General features: G+C 46.3%; 1 protein-coding gene across 1 annotated transcript in view; it reads left to right on the plus strand.

Annotated features, from left to right (window-relative positions):
• Nucleotides 1-24,057, plus strand: part of LOC147668662 (transmembrane protein 131-like) — a gene marked incomplete at its 3' end in the record, with an annotated part of 812,034 nt that overhangs the window by 533,819 nt on the left and 254,158 nt on the right. The window lies entirely within an intron of this gene.

The raw sequence follows: 24,057 nt of genomic DNA on the forward strand, positions 1-24,057 counted from the left end.
CATGCCAGAGTCGGCTCATTGTCCTGTGTTCAGCCTCTTCCAGTGATTTGAATCCATCCAGGAAGTTTCGCCATTGCTTCCTCAGGAGTGCTCCTTTGGCCTTTGATAGGCTTGCGTTGGAACCAGTCGCTTCCATGATTTCTGTAATCGACAGTGCCCACAGGCATCCGTCATGCATTACCATCCTCACAAATTCTTCTGCCCCTTCATCCTCCTTGGCCTTCTCCGGTCCAGTGTCTCCTTGCGGATGTCTTGACAATCATCCGAGTTGTTGACCTCCGGGTGATACAGATTATCAAACTGATATGGTTGCAGCTGCACTGCCCACCGCTCAATTCTCGAGATGTCCCTGCAAACAGCGTGACCATAGTCTTCTGGTCAGTGATGACCCTAAACCGTTACTCACAGAGGTATACATGAAAACGGTGACCAGCCAATCTGATTGCAAAATACTTGCACTCTATTTGCACACACCGACTCTCTGTGTCTGACAGTGCTCTACTGAAGTATGCAATGGAGACCCTTGACCCTTCACTCTTCTCCTGTAGTAGCATGGCTCCTAATCTCACTGGGCTCACATCTACCCTTAGCTCAGTCCGGCTTTTAAGAATTTTAGTGGGAATCTCCATCAACGCCCCTTTTACTTTGCTGAATGCGATGTCAGCCTCCTAGTACTGCGACTACTGTTCGTAGGCTCTTGTCCATGTCCTCAGTGGCTCGGACAGAATTGTTAAGTTTGGGATAAATCTACAGCAATAAGTGTCCATGCCCAGGAAAGTCCGCACCTTCGTGGCATTACGAGGGACAAATGCTAATCTGAATGCCTCCACTTTCTTTCAGTCAACGTTCAACCCTTCCTTGTGAAAGAGATACTGATATCCCTCCGTTTTCAAGCTGCCAACAAAGACATTATTTAAAAGCAACTCTGTTATTGAATGTTATCTGCACAGCACAATATCCTTAGAATTTCCAAAGGAAATCGCCGAGCCCCAATTCAAGGTGAAGCAATTTATTCTTTGAAAAGCAGTGGCAAAACAAAACCAGACGCGTTTCAGAACCAGCCGATTCCTTGGTCACGGTTCAGCTGTCATTACGGCATGTTTAGTGATATAGTGCATTGTGATAGAAAGAGGACTACGGAGTACAATCCGCCCTTTTTGTCATTTCATAGTCGCCATGTTGGAACAGTTTAAATTACTCAGTTTTTGCCACCACAGTCATAAATTAAATTATAAACACAAGATTCTTGCTTGATAAACAAACGAAAATTGCCGATTTGTGATATTAATTCAATTTCGGAATCTCCCACTTCGAGATTTAAACTAATTCAAAGTCTCAAAACTTTACTCTATGTATTAAGTGGACAATCTAATTTTAGAATTCAGTCCTCAATTGGTCAAGCCCAAGTGGGCATTCGAGCAGTGATGTCCAAATGTGGTTTTGTGGCAATAATAAATGTTTTTTACATATTCTGTACAATTCGGCCCATGTGGGCTTAAACCAATAAATTCATTCAGCGTTCCTTTACACAGCTCAGGAATTCTTCATAAAGGGCAAAGTGCTCCGTCTCCCACAAGTGAATAAATGTGCATATCAATAAAAAGGTACATTACCTATTAAAAACATGTAATAAGATACTATCAAAAGCAACACAACGGCAAAAAGTTTTTTTCTTAGGGTTCTATATATATCCTTCACAGTGCAATGATCAGCCTAGGTGGACTGCTAATTCCTCATCTTTATTAATCCCTCCTGGCTGCATGGTTTCGTACTTTATAATCAATTTTGACTCCAGTCTATGCAGTTCTTGTTCTCTATTTCCCCCTCTTTCAGACTCTGGGATCATATCTAGAGCACAGTATTGTAGAAGATTCGCATTTCCCTTGTGATGTTTCTGGAAATGGCGAGCGATCGGATACTGTTTATCATTATTTGTGATGGCTCGCATGTGCTCTAGTACGCGTAGCTTCACTGGTTTGATGGTGCTCCCAATGTACACTAATTTGCAAGGGCATACCAAGGCATAAACGCAAAATTCTGATTTACAACTTAAGTGTTTTGAGATAACAAATGGTTTTTGATTGCACGAAAGTTTAATCTGTTGCCTTGCAAGAAAGGCATTTAAAGAAACCTTGGATAGATGTTTTCTTTTTATCACTTGGTAGATTACTTTTACATAATATGTCCTTCAAAGCTGGACATCTTCTGTAGGTAATGCTGGGATACTCATCAATAGATTTCTTTAAGGTTGTATCCGTACCTAGCACATGCCAAAACGTATTCAAACATTTTCTGACCTCTTTAGCCTGATTGTTGAAGGTAGTGATGAATCTTATGGGCTCACTTTCCTCAACTGACACCTTCTCAACAAGCAGATCATCCCTGTTGATTCTATTTACTTTTGTGTATGCTGCTTTCACTGTTTTGTGCGAATATCCCCGCTCTCAGAATCTTTCCTGCATAACATAAGCCTCCTTTAGGTAAGTTGAATTTGAGCTACAGTTTCGATTGGCTCTCAATAGTTCCCCATACCGGATACTATTGATCAGGTTTTTTGGGTGACAGCTGGCAGCACTTAAGATGCTGTTGCCTGCTGTGTTTTTTCTGAATAATTCACTCTCTAGGTGTTCATCTTTAACTCTTACCATTATGTCAAGGAACTCAATACATTCCTTATTCATGGTACTTGTGAACGAGAGATTCCAACTGTTGGTATTTAGTTCTTTCACAAAGTTTTCTGCTGTCAGTCACCCCTCCAAATGCAGAAAATATCATCGATGTACCGGGCCCAAAGGACCACATGTTGGGAAAAGGCACTGATGTTTTTGGCCACCAGCTCCTCCCACCAGCCCAGGTAAAGACCCGCGTAGCTGGGGGCGAAGCAGGTTCCCATTGCGGTCCCCCGGGCCTGACAGTACATCCTGTGATCAAAAATAAAAAAGTTGTTTTTTAAGCACTGAGATATCATGATAAGCAGCATCTCTGTGTGTTTCAAAAAGCCCACTGGCCGGACTTTTAAGTAGTAGGCACATGCTTCAAGACCAAGGTTATGCGGTATGCATGTATACAGACTACTGACGTCTAATGTCATATGTAGCATGTCGTTGTCCCAGACTGTGTTTTTTATCAATCTTAAAAAGTGCATTGTGTCCTGCACAGAGGATGGTAATGACTGGACGCACCCTCTCAGAAAATAGTCTATGTATTCCGACGTATTTTGAACATACTGCCTACTGCAGATACAATTGTGCGTCCTGGGGGTGTTTCTATGTTCTTATGCACTTTAGGCAATAAGTACAATGATGCCAATTTCGGGTGTTTACAATCTAGAAATTTGTGTTCTTCTTTAGAAAGCAATTTTTCAAATTTCCAATGGTCCAATTGTTTCCTATATTCTGCATTACATTTCTCAAAGGTAACATGGTCATTTATACTGTAGCTTTCAGTATCACTAAGCTGATTTCTTCCTTCTTGTAAGTACATCTTAAGGGGCCACACCACTACATTTCCCCCCTTTTCTGCTTTTTTAATTACAATTGTTCTATTTTCCTGTAACTCTTTTAAAACAGTCATTCCCATCAGGCTTTGAATGTTTTCGCACGGCTTTCCGACCTGCTTGCCTCCTCTGCCGCCGCGACCTCGACCTCTTGTTGCTTGAGGACTCGCCGCTTCCTGGCGTCCCTTTGCAATGATGTCGTATTCCCTTAAAATACTTGCTTTTGCTCCTTCTGGGGTTATGCTTGACCCCTGTTTAGATATACTTGCTTCTGTAGAGCTTGCAATTGAGGCAGTTTCTTCCACTGTTACCTCCGTGTTTACTTCAGTGGTGACCTTTTGCGTAGTGTTACTTGCCATTTTGTCTCTCAAATGGTCGAACTTTTTTCCAAAGGTCAAAATCTGCCCCAAATTATAATCTGCTTCATCTCGCTGGAATTTTCGTTGTTTTTTGAGTTTTATTTCATCTTCTGCTTTATCCAAACGAGTTTTTAGCTTTCCCATTTCGGTGTCAAACTCTATAGGGGTACATTTGTCTTTTAATAGCTCAGACAAATTTTCTATTTCCACTGCAAGTCTTTCTGTATCTTTCGCAGCGTATTTCACCAGTAACTTCAGCATTATTGCGGAACACTCGTGATTATTTTGTGTCAATTCTTCAATCAGTTCCGGATCGGGATCCTGAAAGGTGGGGGTTATAAAGATCCTCAGCCCCCTGGGAACTCTGCCACAGTCTCGCTTCCCACCACTTCGCCTGTTCTGTTTTTGTTGCTTTCCAAAGCTTCTCCCATAGTTGCCTTTTATTTTGTAATTCTACTGTGCCTGAGCCCATTGTTGCACTGGCTGCACCTTGATTACCTGTGGTAGTTGTGAAAAGCAGCTATATATTATATATCCTGGACACTCGAACCACTTCCAACTACCGCCGTGGAGGTTTGGCGAGGAAAGAGACACAGACCACACAGTTTAAGGGCAAGAAATCTTCTGTTTATTCGACCCCCAACAAAACTAGTTTCAAGCCCTTGTTCACGTGTAAAGGCTGTGCAAAACGCCATCTTTTAAAGTTTAAAAGTAAACACACCCCCTGTTTGACATCACAGGTCACATGGTAGTATACATAAACAACAGACTGTTCGTTGTACTGATATATAAACTTCAGACATAGCATCTAAACAACACTTACTGCACATTATTATTTAAAATACATGTAGATACTAATAAACACATGTTTATGTACAAATAAGTAATATAAATACCATTTGTTAACGTTTTTCTCTCTCTCTATATATATATATATATATATATATATATATATATATATATATATATATATATATATATATATATATATATATATATATATATATATAATATATTTAAAGTATTGCAGAATTTTCTTAATACTGAAACTCAGAATATTGTTATCAATATACCAGGCTTATATAATTGGATAGCCCTGAGGAAGATCTCATCTAAATAATTCCACAAAGGAGATTGAAATGCGATGGAGTGCTTGGATGGTACTGAAAAAAAGACAACCAGATTGGACTACCGGACAGCTATTGTGTGGTGGGCAGGTCTCTCAAATGAGGCCCTGCAATCCATAGAATATACACCACAGACACACACATCATCCGGCCTGATACAGAGCGCCAATGCCTATTTGACACATCTAATCTCATGAATTTTAAAGAGTGGAAGGAGCCATCATGGCTAAAGGAAATTGGTTACGTTGTCTAACCCTCCAAGACTACAGTCAGAGTTTTCAGAACCAGCAGCGAGCTGGAGAAATACAAATTAAGTAGTCCCTCGTCGGTAGGATACCTAGCCTGTATTTTTCATACTGCATTTGTTTCAGTTCGGAATAGATCACATCTAGATACCTAGTACAGGGCGGGCCCATAGGCGTTACTAATGTACATACACAAAAACCTTTGCCTCAGCGCCTGGCGCTTCCTTCTCTGCATGCATTGAAAATACTGATCTTTAATCTGATCTGCTGTGTCCTGCCATACTCTACTGGGATCTGCCCACAAAGACTCCATCTGCAGCTCGTATAGAGTATTCTATACATGAGATGACCAAGTATTCTCCCCGCGCTTGCCAATGAGGGTGACTTCAAGGATTTTCAAGTATATTGCTGCCTTAGGATTTCTTATCAGCCTAACCCAATAAAGGACTGGTCTGAAGGCTGCTACTTCCGATATAGGGGTATAATTGAGCACCGCATAGAGCACCAATAAAGGGAGTGCCCTGCCCCAACCACAGCAATGCTCTTAGGACATTATTCTTGGTTACTTGGAGCGATCGTACATTAACATAAACCCAGGGCACTGCATTCCCCCCCCCCCCCCCCCCCCCCCCTTCCTGGCGGAGCCACTACCCTTTCTATATTTGCAAGATAACCCTTGTGTCTAAACTTCCGAACTGCCCTAGCCATGGTAAAACTATGGTTGCCATCAAGTATATGATGCCCCGATGCAGGCTCTCATAGAATTGAATACCCAGGTAATGTAACTGCTTAATGGTTTCTAATGGCACACCTTCAATCATGAGCTTTCGCTTCAGATTGGGGGACGGCCGCAGCATTATTCTCTTTGTTTGACTACCATTGATGGTCAATGATTTCTTATTGTAGTATTCCTCGAAGCGCTTTGGCAGCCTGAGAGTGGCATTTTCCCTGTGCGCCATTAACACTGCACCATCCGCATATAAAAATAGCGACACCCTCTTTCTGGCTATGTTGGGAATATCTAAGGAATCTTCGGCCAGGTAGTGTGCTACATCAGTCAGAAAAAGGTTGATAAGCAAGGATGCCAGCACACACACACACACCCTTGCTGGATGCCCTTTTCAGCTGGGAAAGGTTCAGCGCAGTCCCCACCAGGGCCATACCCAACTCTAGCCGTGTTGCTATTGTGAAGAGCCGTTATAGCCATTATCAGGGTGATATTGACTCCTAAATCAACCAGGGATTCCCACACCTTCTCTTTGTTAACTAAATCGAAAGCTGCTGTAAGGTCTACAAATATTACATAGATTGGTGACTTTCGAACAACTGTTATTTTATATGATATCCTATACAGACGAAGAGCCTGGTCAATGGTCCGAATTCGCACACGGAAACTGGCTTGCTCTTCTGTCATAAGTGCATCCGCCCAACCCTAGAGGTAGGTGAGTAGGACTTTCCCCAGGACTTTGCCTGCCCCATCCAAGAGTGAGATCGGGTGATAATAGTGTAACTACCTCAATCACCCTTCTTATGGATCTTCACTATAACGGTGGAGCACCATGAATGGGGTATAGCATTGGCAGCAAGAACTGAATTGCACACTTTAGCAAGCACGCTGGCCCACAAGTGGGGTTCCTCACGATAAATATCTGTGGGCTCAAGGTCTGGGCCTGGTGCCTTGTGCTTCTTCATAGCCTTCAGTGCTCTTTTTACCTCTGGTATTAGAATGTCAATTGAGCACAACCCTGTACAAAGATCATCTCACTTCTTTTGGACACCATACAAGCCTATGGGGTTAACTCTATATAATGGGTACTGAAGTGACTGATCCATGTAGATGAACCAATAAAAGTTTCTACGATATTTACTGCCCCCTTTTCCACCCGTGTTACCAATTCCCAAATTCTTCTGGTATTTTTGCCATGCGGGGACTCCCTCCATTCTGCCCACACATGCCAGTTGATGTAATGATTTTATAGATTTTAGAAGGCATTAATACTCGCCCACGCATTCATGAAATAACAGTTCACAAAGGGGGCTACAGTGTCGCCGCACTAGGGCGAGTGGGACAGCTCTCTTCATCCTAAAACATTCTTCATCATTCCAGATGACCACTGCACCCTGGGCACCTATTGGCTTTTACATAAAGGAATTTTTTTCTCCTCCAAATTGTTTTATGGATTGAAAACAGTCTGGTTTGAAAGTTGAAACAAGATTTCTGTGGCAAGATTTGTTATTAATAAGGCATTCTTTGTATTGCGATCTTGATTAGGCATGGGTTGGGCTTAGGATTGATGAGCTCTCTTTTTATTTTTTACTAAACCGTATAATGAATTTATGCTGTGGAAGCATTTGAAAACACCTTTGAAAAATTGATGTATGTGTAATGAATTAAATAGACATGAAGAAAAAAGTCTGCATGTATGATTGAATAATGTAATAATTTATGGTAAATGAAGGTCTTTTTAAAAATTGATTACAAACATATCAAGTGGGACCTCAAATCCCAGTGGGCACAGCAAGACTGGTATCTGTTGGATTGCATCCAGATATCGGAGGAGACTGCAAAAGATTTGCTGTGGTGGCTATAGGATTGTAGTAGTGACAGACCCTCTCATTCCTCTACCCACAGCTGACTGTGGTCATAGATGCATCACTGCGGGCTGGGAAGGCCATCTGGGAGAGCTGGAGATCAGAAGCCTCTGGTGTCCGGCAGAGACTGATTTCCAAATCAGTTTGTTGGAGTTGAGGGCTATTCGCATGTGTTGAGGCTTTTCTGCCTTAGAAAGGCTGCTGCAGGTGCTCATGGACTACCCATCACTATGTGATACTGCGACAAGCAGGGTGACATATTGGGCCCTGGGTTAGGAAGTGGCTCAACAGCTAAGGAATTTTTCTAGTGCTAAAATGCCTGATGGGCTCTCTAAATGCCAGGGTATATGAACTAGTCTGCTGATGCTTAGTAAAGCACAAATGGCAGTTTCATCTGTAGGTACAAGTGTGCTTCTTCCTGCAATGGGGAGAACCATGGCTCTGTCTTTTCGCCATCGCTGAGAACGCAATATCGGGAACAAAAGAGTTTAGGTCCTTTATGTGGTGAGGGCTAGACCTAATATCAATAGTGAACAACACAAAGTACCCAAACCACAGTGACTCAATACGTTTTTTTGATACAGGGTAAGAAACCAGTTTATTGTCGCTTCCCTAGACACCATTATTTTGTGTCAATCATTTTGTATTTTTTATATTTTCAAAGAATTGCTGACAGAAAAAGACATTGATTGCAAATATTTACAAGGCTAAACAAACTTTAACAAACATTAAAGGCAACGACTATTTACACATTTAGAAACCATTATGTCACACATTAGAAAGTATTCTCACATCAGACATTAAATAAAACCATTATTGAAAAAATAATACAAACATTTTTATCACAAACAACAAAAAAATTGCAAACACTGAATGAGAGAAACTAGGGGTTGGGAGGATAGAATATAAGTAATTAAATGACTTATATATATTTTAATGCTGGACCAGCCGGTCCTAGCTTTTGTACAACAATGATACTTTGTATCTCCCAAACAACACTGCCGACGCGTTTCTAGACCAGACTGGAGTCACTGGTCTGTCATCAGGGCTATATGTGTCTTGTATCTGTAGGATACAAAAGCAATGTTTTGCTTAGTCTAGTGTGTGGGCTCCTTATTACCATGAAGTAGCTATAATGACGGTGTGCGCTACATACCAAGGCTGCTCAATGTAGAATTTCAGAGGGGGTCTTTTGGAGGTCCGTTTAAATGAATAGCGTGGCCGAACAGAGAAGCCTAGAAAGATTTTAAGGATGTTTTTTAATTACATGATGGATTCATTCATTATGCTAGTGGCTGAGTCAGTTTGGGGAAGTGAAAGCGTACCTTTTACTTTGGGTAGTGCCGAGTGCTGGCAGGATCCATTAGGAGCGGCGTAACCATCAATTTTGATTCTGAGATATGGGAGAGATTGACATTCAGAGGCTTGGCGGCGTGCAAATGGTCTTTCACACTCGCTTGGACAATTCAAAGAAAGGTTGCCTACCTTGACTTGATCTCTCGTTTGCGCATGAAAGGGGTTGTTAATTTCAGCGTTCTAAAGGGAAAAACAAAGCGCGATCTTAGTGGGATGTTCTTGCTAGTTCAGCGCTAGGCGAGCGCGTGTTAGTGCAGATGGGGCAAATACCTGTAGCTGGAGCTGCTGCTCTGTGCTGCTGGATTCGAATTTCTCTCAATAAAGATGGCCGCCGCCACTTCCTGTTTGTTATATATGCAAAAACTGTGCTGATGCATTAATGGGGCATGTAGTCCCATAAATCGCAATTACTGAAAAAAATGTTTTGTTATTGTCAGAAAAATCATGAGTGGGTGCTGGGCATATTATCGTCAACACCTTATCGTAGTTTGGAAGTAATGGGTACATCACTCCCAAATATTTGATGTATTGTTTGTTTTAAAGCAAAGAATGACTCTGCTAGGATGTGCTAGCGTTTTGGGTGGCTTCTCGGGGCCAGGGACCTATTCTCATGAGATAGAGGACCAAGACCAGCGGGCAAACAAGGGATGTCTAACCGGTGCAAATCAGGTCAGATGTAATTAGAAATGCGCTATCTCAGACAGGTTATTCAAACCAGTCTGTGCACTGTTAAATTTTAAAATCAGATACGCTTCTTTTTGTAACAGAACGCGTTCGACGTCGTGGCATTTTGACCTGGAATTCATAGTGTACAGAACAGACCATTTGAATTCTTGTTCATTGTGGGACTTCTCACAGAAATGCTCCACCATTGGAGCAGACATCACCTTTTTCTTAATTCGCGATCGGTGCTGGCTTATTCTTTGGTTGACTTGCTGACTGGTTTTTCCAATGTAAATTAATTGGCACGGACATAGAATCATGTACACAGCGTTCTTTGTTCTGCAATTAGAAAATTATTTGTGCTTCCACTTGATTGCATGATGTACAAACTCGTCGCCTTCTATTGTGCTGGAGCAGGCGACGCAGTTACCACACTTGTGGTGGCCCTCGATAGGCTTGAGATTCCATTGCGCCAATAAGCCGCTCTTGGGCTTAGGAATAACCACATCAGCTCGGATGAGTTCCTGGCCAATGCTGCGATTTTTTTCTGTAGGCAAAAATGAGTTTGGGGAACGGGCAGCTCAACCCCTCCAACAAATGCCAATTCCTTAATACAGCCTGTCTTAGTTTGTGTGTGTCCGGGCTGAAGGTGGTGACGCACACGAGTTTCTCCAAAGGTGCGCACTGTTTGGTTTGTAATAAACATTCTCTAGGCGTATATTTGGCACGCTTAAGAGAATGTTTGAGGAGCTTCCTTGGATAACCACGCTCTTGCATATCACAGCAAAATGCTTGGGCATGCAGCTCATAGTCTTTGTATTTCTGAGCAATTCCGTCTTATTCTTAATAATTGCCCATAGGGTAAATTAGCTTTTAGACTGCGGGGATGTGCACTCCTGTGGTGTAAAATCGTGTTTCTGTCGGTGTCTTTCTTGAACAATGATTAAACCAACCGACCGTCCACACACCTCATTTCAATATCCAAAAAAGTCATCCGGCTAGGGCTATTTTCTATCGAGAATTTTATATCTCTGTGCCTAGTGTTAAGCCATCCGTGAAAGGCCATTAAATCGATCTGGCTCCCCTGCCACAGGAGCCAGACGTTGTCTATGTACCTGTACCACTGTAGTATCTAATGTTTAAAGGGATTATTCCTGTCCACAAACCTTTCTTCATACTGCGCCATGAAGAGCACCGCCATTTCTGGGGCATAAGGACATCCCATGGCAGTGCCCTTCACTTGCATGTAGAACTGACCGTTAAATGTGAAGTAATTTCTCTTCAGTGCTATTGCTGCCAATTCTAAAATGAAGGCAGTCGGAACCCGATGTGGTCTTTCTCTCATGTCCAGATATAACTGCATGACTTCTAGGGCTTCTTCCTGGGGGATTTGGGTATACAAGGACGTAACTTCCATTGTAACCATGGTTTGCGATTGCGGATCAAAGATGGTACCTTCGACTTTGTTCAAAAAGTCGGTTGTGTCACGCAAATAAGATTTAGCCTGGCACACAAATGGCGTTGGAAAGAAATCCACATATTGCGCTATCGGCTCTAAACAGGAGTCACAGCCCGACACAATGGGACGTCCGGGGGGCTCTGTCAAGCCCTTATGTATCTTCGGAAGAAGATAGAGAACAGGGGTCCTAGGGCACTTCTTTAAGAGGTAATCATACTCCTTATTGCCCAGGAAACCACTTTCTTTGCCGGAGTCCAAGACTCTCGCAATTTGTCCCTAGATGTCTTTTGTGGGGTCCTCTCTCTGTTAACAGAGAGACATAATAGGTTCGCTCAAAAATGACCCTTCCATAGTGATTAAACCGGCGGACAAGGGCGGGGCGATAGTCATCTGGCCCCGTCCTATGTACCTGTCAGAGGGTGGGAAGCAAGTCAACAATACCATCTGGTACCGCGCACTAACAGAGGACCCCACAAAGGACATCCAGGGACAAATTGCGAGAGTCTTGGACTCCGGCAAAGAAAGTGGTTTCCTGGGCAATAAGGAGTATGATTACCTCTTAAAGAAGTGCCCTAGGACCCCTGTCCTCTATCTTCTTCCGAAGATACATAAGAGCTTGACAGAGCCCCCCGGACGTCCCATCGTGTCAGGCTGTGACTCCTGTTTAGAGCCGATTACACAATATGTGGATTTCTTTCTAAAGCCATTTGTGTGCCAGGTTAAATCTTATTTGCGTGACACAACCGACTTTTTGAACAAAGTCGAAGGTACCATCTTTGATCCGCAATTGCAAATCATGGTTACAATGGACGTTACGTCCTTGTATACCCAAATCCCCCAGGAAGAAGCCCTAGAAGTCATGCAGTTATATCTGGACATGAGAGAAAGACCACATCGGGTTCCGACTGCCTTCATTTTAGAATTGGCAGCAATAGCACTGAAGAGAAATTACTTCACATTTAACGGTCAGTTCTACATGCAAGTGAAGGGCACTGCCATGGGATGTCCTTATGCCCCAGAAATGGCGGTGCTTTTCATGGCGCAGTATGAAGAAAGGTTTGTGGACAGGAATAATCCCTTTAAACATTAGATACTACAGTGGTACAGGTACATAGACAACGTCTGGCTCCTGTGGCAGGGGAGCCAGATCGATTTAATGGCCTTTCACGGATGGCTTAACACTAGGCACAGAGATATAAAATTCTCGATAGAAAATAGCCCTAGCCGGATGACTTTTTTGGATATTGAAATGAGGTGTGTGGACGGTCGGTTGGTTTAATCATTGTTCAGGAAAGACACCGACAGAAACACGATTTTACACCACAGGAGTGCACATCCCCGCAGTCTAAAAGCTAATTTACCCTATGGGCAATTATTAAGAATAAGACGGAATTGCTCAGAAATACAAGACTATGAGCTGCATGCCCAAGCATTTTGCTGTGATATGCAAGAGCGTGGTTATCCACGGAAGCTCCTCAAACATTCTCTTAAGCGTGCCAAATATACGCCTAGAGAATGTTTATTACAAACCAAACGGCGCGCACCTTTGGAGAAACTTGTGTGCGTCACCTCCTTCAGCCCGGACACACACTGTTAGAAATGGGACCCTGGCCGGCCAAGACTCGCGTCGAGGTCAGTCAGGGATCACCATTTCTAAAGTCAGGGCAGGGGAGTCACACACCAAGGCAACCCCCACTCGCCCTCTAGGTAGCGTGGCGCGAGCAGTCTAGGCTAAACTTGGAGGCGGTATGAGTTAAGTATTTGCGCACGCACCCCAGCAACAACACCCATGGCCCACCACAAAGAAAAGACTCCACACAAGGTTATATAAAAAATAGCCTTTGTATTATAATAAACAAAACACATTAGATAACACACGCAAACTGTACAATGTGCCAGGGGCACGGGCAGAATTTACAAGGGGAATTATGTACAGGACAGGGCCACATGGACCACTGTCAGGGGTAGGCACTTGTTAGATAATAATACTGGTAGATATACACTTATGTCGTAAACATAGAATGAGTAGCACCAAAATTATAAAAGCAACACACATCCAGTAATCACTGGAACAGTAAGGACCTCCTACGCAACCCTAACACACTGTAGGTAAATCACGCAGGTAACCAGGACCTAAGGAAGGAATGCCAACACCTAAGCAGTTCACTCTTAGCAAAGGGAAGGAAACCTAAACATAAAATGAACCATCAACACTCTACTATGCAGGTCACCTTTAGCATAATGGATAAACATAAACAATCCTCTCTGCAGGTCACATTTAGCAAAAGGGGATGACCATACGAATACCTAATCAGGTTACTTTTAGAAAAGGTAAGAGGAATCAACATTTCTCTATGCAGGTTACTTTCAGCAAAGAGGGATAACCATAAGACTACCTAATCAGGTCACTTTTAGAAAAGGTACAGGTTAGAACACATGCGCAAGAATTACATAACAAGAAATTACAATGCGCGGGGTGCACAAAGCACAACACTCAAAAAGGGTCCCTCAGGCCAACTGGCCTCGAAAGGGGCGGAATGCCCTGAGTCTCAGTGTCAGGGGGGGGGGGGGTGTCTGCGCAGGCAGCACAGACACAAAACCTAAACGTGGCAACTGTCCACTAAGTGCTGGACAGTTGTAAATATGATGCACAACGTTGGAGCCAGGAGGGCTCAAGAACCAAGGTGGGCAAGGAGCCTCTCAGGGGCTCACAAAGCAAAATGTGCAAAGAGAGCTCAGCGCTCTAAATCAATGAAAATGCCCACAGAGCCTCTCTCAGGGCTCTCACTCGATGTGGGCAATGAGCCTCGCTGGGCTCGGCAACAACTGCGGGCTCAAGAGCCTCTCAGGGCTCAAAGAACAAAGAATGGCCCCTCTCGTTGGAGTCCCTCGTGGACTCGGGAAGCCTGTGCTCGTTGGAGTCCCTCACGGGGGACTCAGGGTCAGATAATGCTCCACGGAGCCTCGCGCTCCCACCAAGGAATGCCACCCACGTTGGAGTCCCTCACGGGGGACTCGCGGTCAGGAATGCCCACGAGCCTTTCGGGCTCGAAGAGATACCCCCAGGAGCCTCGGGGCTCCACAAAGGAATGCAGCAGCGTTGGAGCGGCCCTCTGCCAATCGGGGCCGCTCGACGAACAAAGGACCCTGTCCCCGCACTCACCGGTATCTCGCTGGTGCTGCGGGGGCAGGAACACTGCCGGCTCTCCTCCTCTGCAGCGCGGGGCTCCTCTTCCTCGGAGCCTCGCTGGCGGCGCCTCTCTCCTCGCTGCCGGGTTGCGGAGGCGGGACTTCCGGTCGGCCTCTCAGGGGCCGCGCTGCGATTGGCCGGTCGGCCAGAACACTTCCGGGTCGTCGCGGCCAGCGCGGCAGCCCGTTCCAGGTAGGCAGGCGGCTTCTCAATACCCGAGGAGTGGGCTCCCTCGAGGTATTTACAAAATAAAGAACGGGGCAATGCCGGGTGGGCACCGGCCTCCAAAATAAAGATAAAGCGAGGTGGGCACTCGCTAATGCCGAAAATCGGCGAAATGGGTCCCAATGCTGGGTGGGCACCGGCAATGCAAAATACAGCGCTCCCAAGCGCTTAGGGACTCCAGAAAGCGCTCCTAGCGCTAGAAATATCGGCAAAGCGCTGGGGCACAGGGAAAGCGCTCCTAGCGCTATAAATCAATGTCAGGGCGCCTCCAGGCGCAGCAAAGCTCCAGCAGGGTCTGGAGGCAGGCAGAGGGGCAAGGCAGGGCCAGAGCCAGCTCACTGGGTCTCCAAGCAGGGAGACAGCCAAGTGGCGGTCCTCTTGGCCCCAGCAGCAGCAGCAGCCCCCTCTGGCAAGGATCCTAGGTAGAACCAAGAACAGGACAAATTGTATGGGGACACAGCCCCTTCTTATACAGACAAACCCTTTGTCTCAGGGTGCAGGGTGGGGGAGAAACCAGTTGCAGCTGGTTCTGAAGTACTCTGTTTACCCCAACCACCCTCTCTATTCACTGGCAGGGCTAGGGCCATCAGTCGCACTACAGGGGGTGGAGCCAGCATTGTCCGGGGAAAGTCCAGGCCCAGCAGGGACCAAGTGCACTCCTCCCAAGCCATCAAGCATGCTGATCTCACACTCACCACCGGGCAGACCCATCCAGCCTTCCTGGAGCCAGGCTCACCAGCCAGCTCCAGCCAATCACACTGCAGGCATATTTTCCATTAATATGCCAAGTACTAGAAATGGCATTTCTACACATGCCACACTCACGCAACACACACCATTGCGAAGCATTCATTCCCACGAACACGCACATACCAAACTCGAGCATGCACTCCCCACACATCAGGAATTACTAGGGACACAGACATTCCCCATGCATCCCTATGGGAGAGCAGGCCAGCCTCACTACATGCACGCACTTTACTCTGGGACACAGAGAAAAAGTGCGCACAGACCAGAAAATCATCCACGCATATCACAGATAAAAAGCAAAAAGATTAGGGGTGAACCTGCCATAAGGGCCAAGTCCAACACAACCCCCTACCAGCCAAAACGCAGGGCAGACCAATCACCACCGTGATGGACTTACCTGCTTGGGGCGATGAAACACGGACGCGGGCCCGCAACTGCAGGGACACCCTCCTGTTTTACGCCACTGTGAACCCCTAGGGTTCCTTCTAAAGCTACTGTAGGGACTCACTGGATTACCCCACTGGTACTCTCCAGCTGCCCTCGGCGAGGACCAGGCCCTAGGCCACCCAGGTGCCACTGGATCCTGCCAACTCACCAAGTGGGGGGTAGTAACCCCTGGCACATAACAGCCATGCTCCACTCTTCCTGTCTGCAAGACAGGGCTAGACTGCCACTGGTTCTCCAGCCTAGGGTCTACAACCTTAGGTGGACCAGGAGTCTCAGGGAAGGCTCTCCTCCCCTTACCTCTTCTCCTAGGGTTCCTCCTCCTCCTGCAAAGGGGTACCCTCTAAACACCACTCTCCCAACCTAGGGTTTAACCCCTCAGGTGGTACCGGGGTCAGAGGTGGGCTTTCCCACCCTCTGCACCCCCTTCCAGAGTCCGGCTCCCTCCCAACCGGGGCGGTACCTCTGGAGAAAGAACTGGTCAGGATACTGGTTACAGTACTCCCACCCTTCAGGTCAGGAAAACCCTGAACCTGGACCTCCAACCTCCGGTCTAGAACCTTTGGTGGAATCACTGCCTGGCACTCCAGGACTTCTGAGGACTCACAGGTCACTCCCAAATCACTCATCTCACTGGACTTCTGTACTCTCCCCACTGGAGCAGTACTGCCAGACTCCACAACTACAGAAGCTCCGCTCACAGATGCTCCAGGTCCCCCACGCACTAGGAGATCTCCCTCAAGTGGACTAACAGGTAAGCATAGGTCCCCACCCTGGTGTTCCCTAAAGAAACCATCCAGGCTCTGAGGCAGGGCTTCGGGCATCTGGGGACTCTCGGTCTCACACTCACTTCCGCTCCACTGAGACAGACAGCAAGCCCCTACACCCTCCTCACTATACTGAGACCTAGCTGGGCTACTCTCACCCTCCTCCACCACGCTGGGTTGGAGAAAACCTGACCCACTATTATTGGAATCACTCACTAGTGGCGCTAAGGAACCTCTTGCACTCTCCCATCGGTCCGCTTCCGCTGCAAGCTCACATGCACTAAATGATCCAAACTTCAACAGGTGCTGGCGCAACTCTGGCACACAATAACTGAGCAGGTGCTCTGTGACAACCATGCAAAACAATCCGCCAGACTTGTCGTTCACGTGAGCCTTTTCCCAATCAAACAGTGCTCCACAACACTCATCCTCAAAGTCTTCCCAAGACAGATGAGGCAGTTTCCTAAGTCTCCTGAACTTCAACCCAAACTCTTCTGCGGGGGAAACAGGCAACATACTCGGGGAACTGGGAGTGGGACTGTCTACACCAACATTTAAAAAGCTGCCACCACTGGACTCCACCCTCTCTGGGGAATCCAGACAATTACACATGCACTCAGGGGGTAACCTACTCTCTTGGGCTACCTTCTCCCTGAACAAGGCCCTCTCAGCCTCTAGCTTGGCATGCTCCAACCTGAGCTGTTCCAACGCTAGCTGATACTCCCTCTCTTCCTTCCTATCCAACCACTCCTCTGGGGACAGGGAAAGGGATGGGGCGCTGGTACTGACAATGGACCCAGCAAGGGACTCCCTATCTATGGGGTCCTCACTCTCTGCTGACATCCATCCACTGTCATCACCATCCAACTCACATTCATCATGGCTCACCACAGACTCACCACCCTCATGGCGTGCGGCCCGGGCCCTATCTCTCTCTCTGTGCTCGAGATCCCACTGATCCTTTTGCCACATGATCAGGCTGTCCCTAAGCTGGGACTGAGTAACCAACTCACTCACCTCTATGCCTCCCTTTTCGCAGAATCTGACCAGCTCTAATCTACTGTACCTAAACAGACTACAGAGATCAAAAACTGGCCCCATTTTGACGGACGTTCTCGGGAAAAGTTTGACACAGGGAACCTGGGGGTCTGAGCTAAACAGGAGAACACAATCACAAAATTCAGCAAGATTCCTATCAGAGAACTTGCACTCCACTGTCCAGCGTAACACACACTCATTCACACACAACCCTCCCCTCGGACTGGTAAGGCAGTTTCTACCACTCCTGATTCTCTCAACCTGACCACTAGTGACACAGGTACCAAACTCTGGGAGCAGGGCGGGGAACAAGGAACTGGACAAAATACAAATGACACCTTTCAGGAGAAGCAAAACTGAACTTCCCTAAAAAACAATAATCCCCAAAATGCGGTTATCTAAAATGTAGAGCTTTGAAGTGTGGCCTGTCGCCACTGTGGTACAGCGCAAACACAAATCCTTATCCTCACCGCTGCGTCCAATGTTAGAAACGGTACCCTGGCCGGCCAAGACTCGCGTCGAGGTCAGTCAGGGATCACCATTTCTAAAGTCAGGGCAGGGGAGTCACACACCAAGGCAACCCCCACTCGCCCTCTAGGTAGCGTGGCGCGAGCAGTCTAGGCTAAACTTGGAGGCGGTATGAGTTAAGTATTTGCGAACGCACCCCAGCAACAACACCCATGGCCCACCACAAAGAAAAGACTCCACACAAGGTTATATAAAAAATAGCCTTTGTATTATAATAAACAAAACACATTAGATAACACACGCAAACTGTACAATGTGCCAGGGGCACGGGCAGAATTTACAAGGGGAATTATGTACAGGACAGGGCCACATGGACCACTGTCAGGGGTAGGCACTTGTTAGATAATAATACTGGTAGATATACACTTATGTCGTAAACATAGAATGAGTAGCACCAAAATTATAAAAGCAACACACATCCAGTAATCACTGGAACAGTAAGGACCTCCTACGCAACCCTAACACACTGTAGGTAAATCACGCAGGTAACCAGGACCTAATGAAGGAATGCCAACACCTAAGCAGTTCACTCTTAGCAAAGGGAAGGAAACCTAAACATAAAATGAACCATCAACACTCTACTATGCAGGTCACCTTTAGCATAATGGATAAACATAAACAATCCTCTCTGCAGGTCACATTTAGCAAAAGGGGATGACCATAAGAATACCTAATCAGGTTACTTTTAGAAAAGGTAAGAGGAATCAACATTTCTCTATGCAGGTTACTTTCAGCAAAGAGGGATAACCATAAGACTACCTAATCAGGTCACTTTTAGAAAAGGTACAGGTTAGAACACATGCGCAAGAATTACATAACAAGAAATTACAATGCGCGGGGTGCACAAAGCACAACACTCAAAAAGGGTCCCTCAGGCCAACTAGCCTCGAAAGGGGCGGAATGCCCTGAGTCTCAGTGTCAGGGGGGGGGGGGGTGTCTGCGCAGGCAGCACAGACACAAAACCTAAACGTGGCAACTGTCCACTAAGTGCTGGACAGTTGTAAATATGATGCACAACGTTGGAGCCAGGAGGGCTCAAGAACCAAGGTGGGCAAGGAGCCTCTCAGGGGCTCACAAAGCAAAATGTGCAAAGAGAGCTCAGCGCTCTAAATCAATGAAAATGCCCACAGAGCCTCTCTCAGGGCTCTCACTCGATGTGGGCAATGAGCCTCGCTGGGCTCGGCAACAACTGCGGGCTCAAGAGCCTCTCAGGGCTCAAAGAACAAAGAATGGCCCCTCTCGTTGGAGTCCCTCGTGGACTCGGGAAGCCTGTGCTCGTTGGAGTCCCTCACGGGGGACTCGGGGTCAGATAATGCTCCACGGAGCCTCGCGCTCCCACCAAGGAATGCCACCCACGTTGGAGTCCCTCACGGGGGACTCGCGGTCAGGAATGCCCACGAGCCTTTCGGGCTCGAAGAGATACCCCCAGGAGCCTCGGGGCTCCACAAAGGAATGCAGCAGCGTTGGAGCGGCCCTCTGCCAATCGGGGCCGCTCGACGAACAAAGGACCCTGTCCCCGCACTCACCGGTATCTCGCTGGTGCTGCGGGGGCAGGAACACTGCCGGCTCTCCTCCTCTGCAGCGCGGGGCTCCTCTTCCTCGGAGCCTTGCTGGCGGCGCCTCTCTCCTCGCTGCCGGGTTGCGGAGGCGGGACTTCCGGTCGGCCTCTCAGGGGCCGCGCTGCGATTGGCCGGTCGGCCAGAACACTTCCGGGTCGTCGCGGCCAGCGCGGCAGCCCGTTCCAGGTAGGCAGGCGGCTTCTCAATACCCGAGGAGTGGGCTCCCTCGAGGTATTTACAAAATAAAGAACGGGGCAATGCCGGGTGGGCACCGGCCTCCAAAATAAAGATAAAGCGAGGTGGGCACTCGCTAATGCCGAAAATCGGCGAAATGGGTCCCAATGCCGGGTGGGCACCGGCAATGCAAAATACAGCGCTCCCAAGCGCTTAGGGACTCCAGAAAGCGCTCCTAGCGCTAGAAATATCGGCAAAGCGCTGGGGCACAGGGAAAGCGCTCCTAGCGCTATAAATCAATGTCAGGGCGCCTCCAGGCGCAGCAAAGCTCCAGCAGGGACTGGAGGCAGGCAGAGGGGCAAGGCAGGGCCAGAGCCAGCACACTGGGTCTCCAAGCAGGGAGACAGCCAAGTGGCGGTCCTCTTGGCCCCAGCAGCAGCAGCAGCCCCCTCTGGCAAGGATCCTAGGTAGAACCAAGAACAGGACAAATTGTATGGGGACACAGCCCCTTCTTATACAGACAAACCCTTTGTCTCAGGGTGCAGGGTGGGGGAGAAACCAGTTGCAGCTGGTTCTGAAGTACTCTGTTTACCCCAACCACCCTCTCTATTCACTGGCAGGGCTAGGGCCATCAGTCGCACTACAGGGGGTGGAGCCAGCATTGTCCGGGGAAAGTCCAGGCCCAGCAGGGACCAAGTGCACTCCTCCCAAGCCATCAAGCATGCTGATCTCACACTCACCACCGGGCAGACCCATCCAGCCTTCCTGGAGCCAGGCTCACCAGCCAGCTCCAGCCAATCACACTGCAGGCATATTTTCCATTAATATGCCAAGTACTAGAAATGGCATTTCTACACATGCCACACTCACGCAACATACACCATTGCGAAGCATTCATTCCCACGAACACGCACATACCAAACTCGAGCATGCACTCCCCACACATCAGGAATTACTAGGGACACAGACATTCCCCATGCATCCCTATGGGAGAGCAGGCCAGCCTCACTACATGCACGCACTTTACTCTGGGACACAGAGAAAAAGTGCGCACAGACCAGAAAATCATCCACGCATATCACAGATAAAAAGCAAAAAGATTAGGGGTGAACCTGCCATAAGGGCCAAGTCCAACACACACAAACTAAGACAGGCTGTATTAAGGAATTGGCATTTGTTGGAGGGGTTGAGCTGCCCGTTCCCCAAACTCATTTTTGCCTACAGAAAAAATCGCAGCATTGGCCAGGAACTCATCCGAGCTGATGTGGTTATTCCTAAGCCCAAGAGTGACTTATTGGCGCAATGGAATCTCAAGCCTATCGAGGGCCACCACAAGTGTGGTAACTGCGTCGCCTGCTCCAGCACAATAGAAGGCGACGAGTTTGTACATCATGAGATCAAGTGGAAGCACAAAGAATTTTCTAATTGCAGAACAAAGAACGTTGTGTACATGATTCTATGTCTGTGCCAATTAATTTACATTGGAAAACCAGTCAGCAAGTCAACCAAAGAATAAGCCAGCACCGATCGCGAATTAAGAAAAAGGTGATGTCTGCTCCAATGGTGGAGCATTTCTGTGAGAAGTCCCACAATGAACAAGAATTCAAATGGTCTGTTCTGTACACTATGAATTCCAGATCAAAATGCCACGACGTCGAGCGCGTTCTGTTACAAAAAGAAGCGCATCTGATTTTAAAATTTAACAGTGGACAGACTGGTTTGAATAACCTGTCTGAGATAGCGCATATCTAATTACATCTGTCCTGATTTGCACCGGTTAGACATCCCTTGTTTGCCCGCTGGTCTTGGTCCTCTTTCTCATGAGAATAGGTCCCTGGCCCCGAGAAGCCACCCAAAACGCTAGCACATCCTAGCAGAGTCATTCTTTGCTTTAAAACAAACAATACATCAAATATTTGGGAGTGATGTACCCATTACTTCCAAACTACGATAAGGTGTTGACGATAATATGCCCAGCACCCACTCATGATTTTTCTGACCATAACAACATTTTTTTTTAAGTAATTGCGATTTATGGGACTACATGCCCCATTAATGCATCAGCACAGTTTTTGCATATATAAAAAACAGGAAGTGGCGGCGGCCATCTTTATTGAGAGAAATTCGAATCCAGCAGCACAGAGCAGCAGCTCCAGCTACAGGTATTTGCCCCATCTGCACTAACACGCGCTCGCCTAGCGCTGAACTAGCAAGAACATCCCACTAAGATCGCGCTTTGTTTTTCCCTTTAGAACGCTGAAATTAACAACCCCTTTCATGCGCAAACGAGAGATCAAGTCAAGGTAGGCAACCTTTCTTTGAATTGTCCAAGCGAGTGTGAAAGACCATTTGCACGCCGCCAAGCCTCTGAATGTCAATCTCTCCCATATCTCAGAATCAAAATTGATGGTTATGCCGCTCCTAATGGATCCTGCCAGCACTCGGCACTACCCAAAGTAAAAGGTACGCTTTCACTTCCCCAAACTGACTAGGCCACTAGCATAATGAATGAATACATCATGTAATTAAAAAACATCCTTAACATCTTTCTAGGCTTCTCTGTTCGGCCACGCTATTCATTTAAACGGACCTCCAAAAGACCCCCTCTGAAATTCTACATTGAGCAGCCTTGGTATGTAGCGCACACCGTCATTATAGCTACTTCATGGTAATAAGGAGCCCACACACTAGACTAAGCAAAACATTGCTTTTGTATCCTACAGATACAAGACACATACAACCCTGATGACAGACCAGTGACTCCAGTCTGGTCTAGAAACGCGTCGGCAGTGTTGTTTGGGAGATACAAAGTATCATTGTTATACAAAAGCTAGGACCGGCTGGTCCAGCATTAAAATATATATGTCATTTAATTACTTATATTCTATCCTCCCAGCCCCTAGTTTCTCTCATTCAGTGTTAGCAATTTTTTTGTTGTTTGTGATAAAAATGTTTGTATTATTTTTTCAATAATTGTTTTATTTAATGTCTGATGTGAGAATACTTTCTAATGCGTGACATAATGGTTTCTAAATGTGTAAATAGTCTTTGCCTTTAATGTTTGTTAAAGTTTGTTTAGCCTTGTAAATATTTGCAATCAATGTCTTTTTCTGTCAGCAATTATTTGAAAATATAAAAAATATAAAATGATTGACACAAAATAATGGTGTCTAGGGAAGCGACAATAAATTGGTTTCTTAACCTGTATCAAAAAAACGTATTGAGTCACTGTGGTTTGGGTACTTTGTGTTGTTCACTAGAGAACGCAATATCAGCATGTTTGCTCATTGGAGTTTCCAGAGCATCTCCCTCTAGAGTGGAGCTTGGCCCTCTTATATACCTTCCTGTCACTTCCTCTCCGTTCGCCTGTCTCTCATTGACCTTCCTTCTGAGGTTGCTGATGTCATCTAGGCATCCTGCCATAATATCAGCGTATGCCATTCTTTGGAACAAATTTGTGGATAAGTGCTGCACCTAAGAAATCGACCTATTACAAGCAGATGTGTTTGCAGTTTTGTTGTTTGTTCTGCTACTGGCCCAGCAAGGACTTGCTTTGGGCACTGTTAAGGGCTATGTATAAGCTCCTTTAGGATTTCTTTTTAAGGTTGCTGGTTAAGCCTTCTCACTAAAATCATCTGTTGGAATGAGATTTTTGAAAGTTTTGCAATATTTACTTGTCAAAACCATTTGTATTAACACAGTGAGACTCGATTTCAGTCCTTACTCTTTTGATGTGCATACATTTGCCCTATTGCGCAGTTGTCCATTGAAACTTTTGATGTTAAAGACAGTCTTTCTCATTGCCATAAAATTATCTAGACGTATGAGTGAACTGCAGGCTCTTTCTGTCAACCCACCTTATACAATGCTCTTTCCAGATAAGTTGATATAGAGGACACTAACATTTTATATTGATCACACCAAAGAGCATCAGGTGGACAATCGACTCTTTCTATGGTTTTCCAGAGCAAAGAAGGGCAGAGCAGTGCAAAACAGACCATCTCTCAATGGGTTGAGCACCACAAGGCTTACAGGCTCATTCCACCAGGTACAAAGCTGCTACCACTGTCTGAATTATATGTCAT

This window comes from Lissotriton vulgaris, unplaced genomic scaffold (assembly GCF_964263255.1).
Source record: "Lissotriton vulgaris unplaced genomic scaffold, aLisVul1.2 SCAFFOLD_700, whole genome shotgun sequence".
Lineage (NCBI taxonomy): Eukaryota > Metazoa > Chordata > Amphibia > Caudata > Salamandridae > Lissotriton > Lissotriton vulgaris.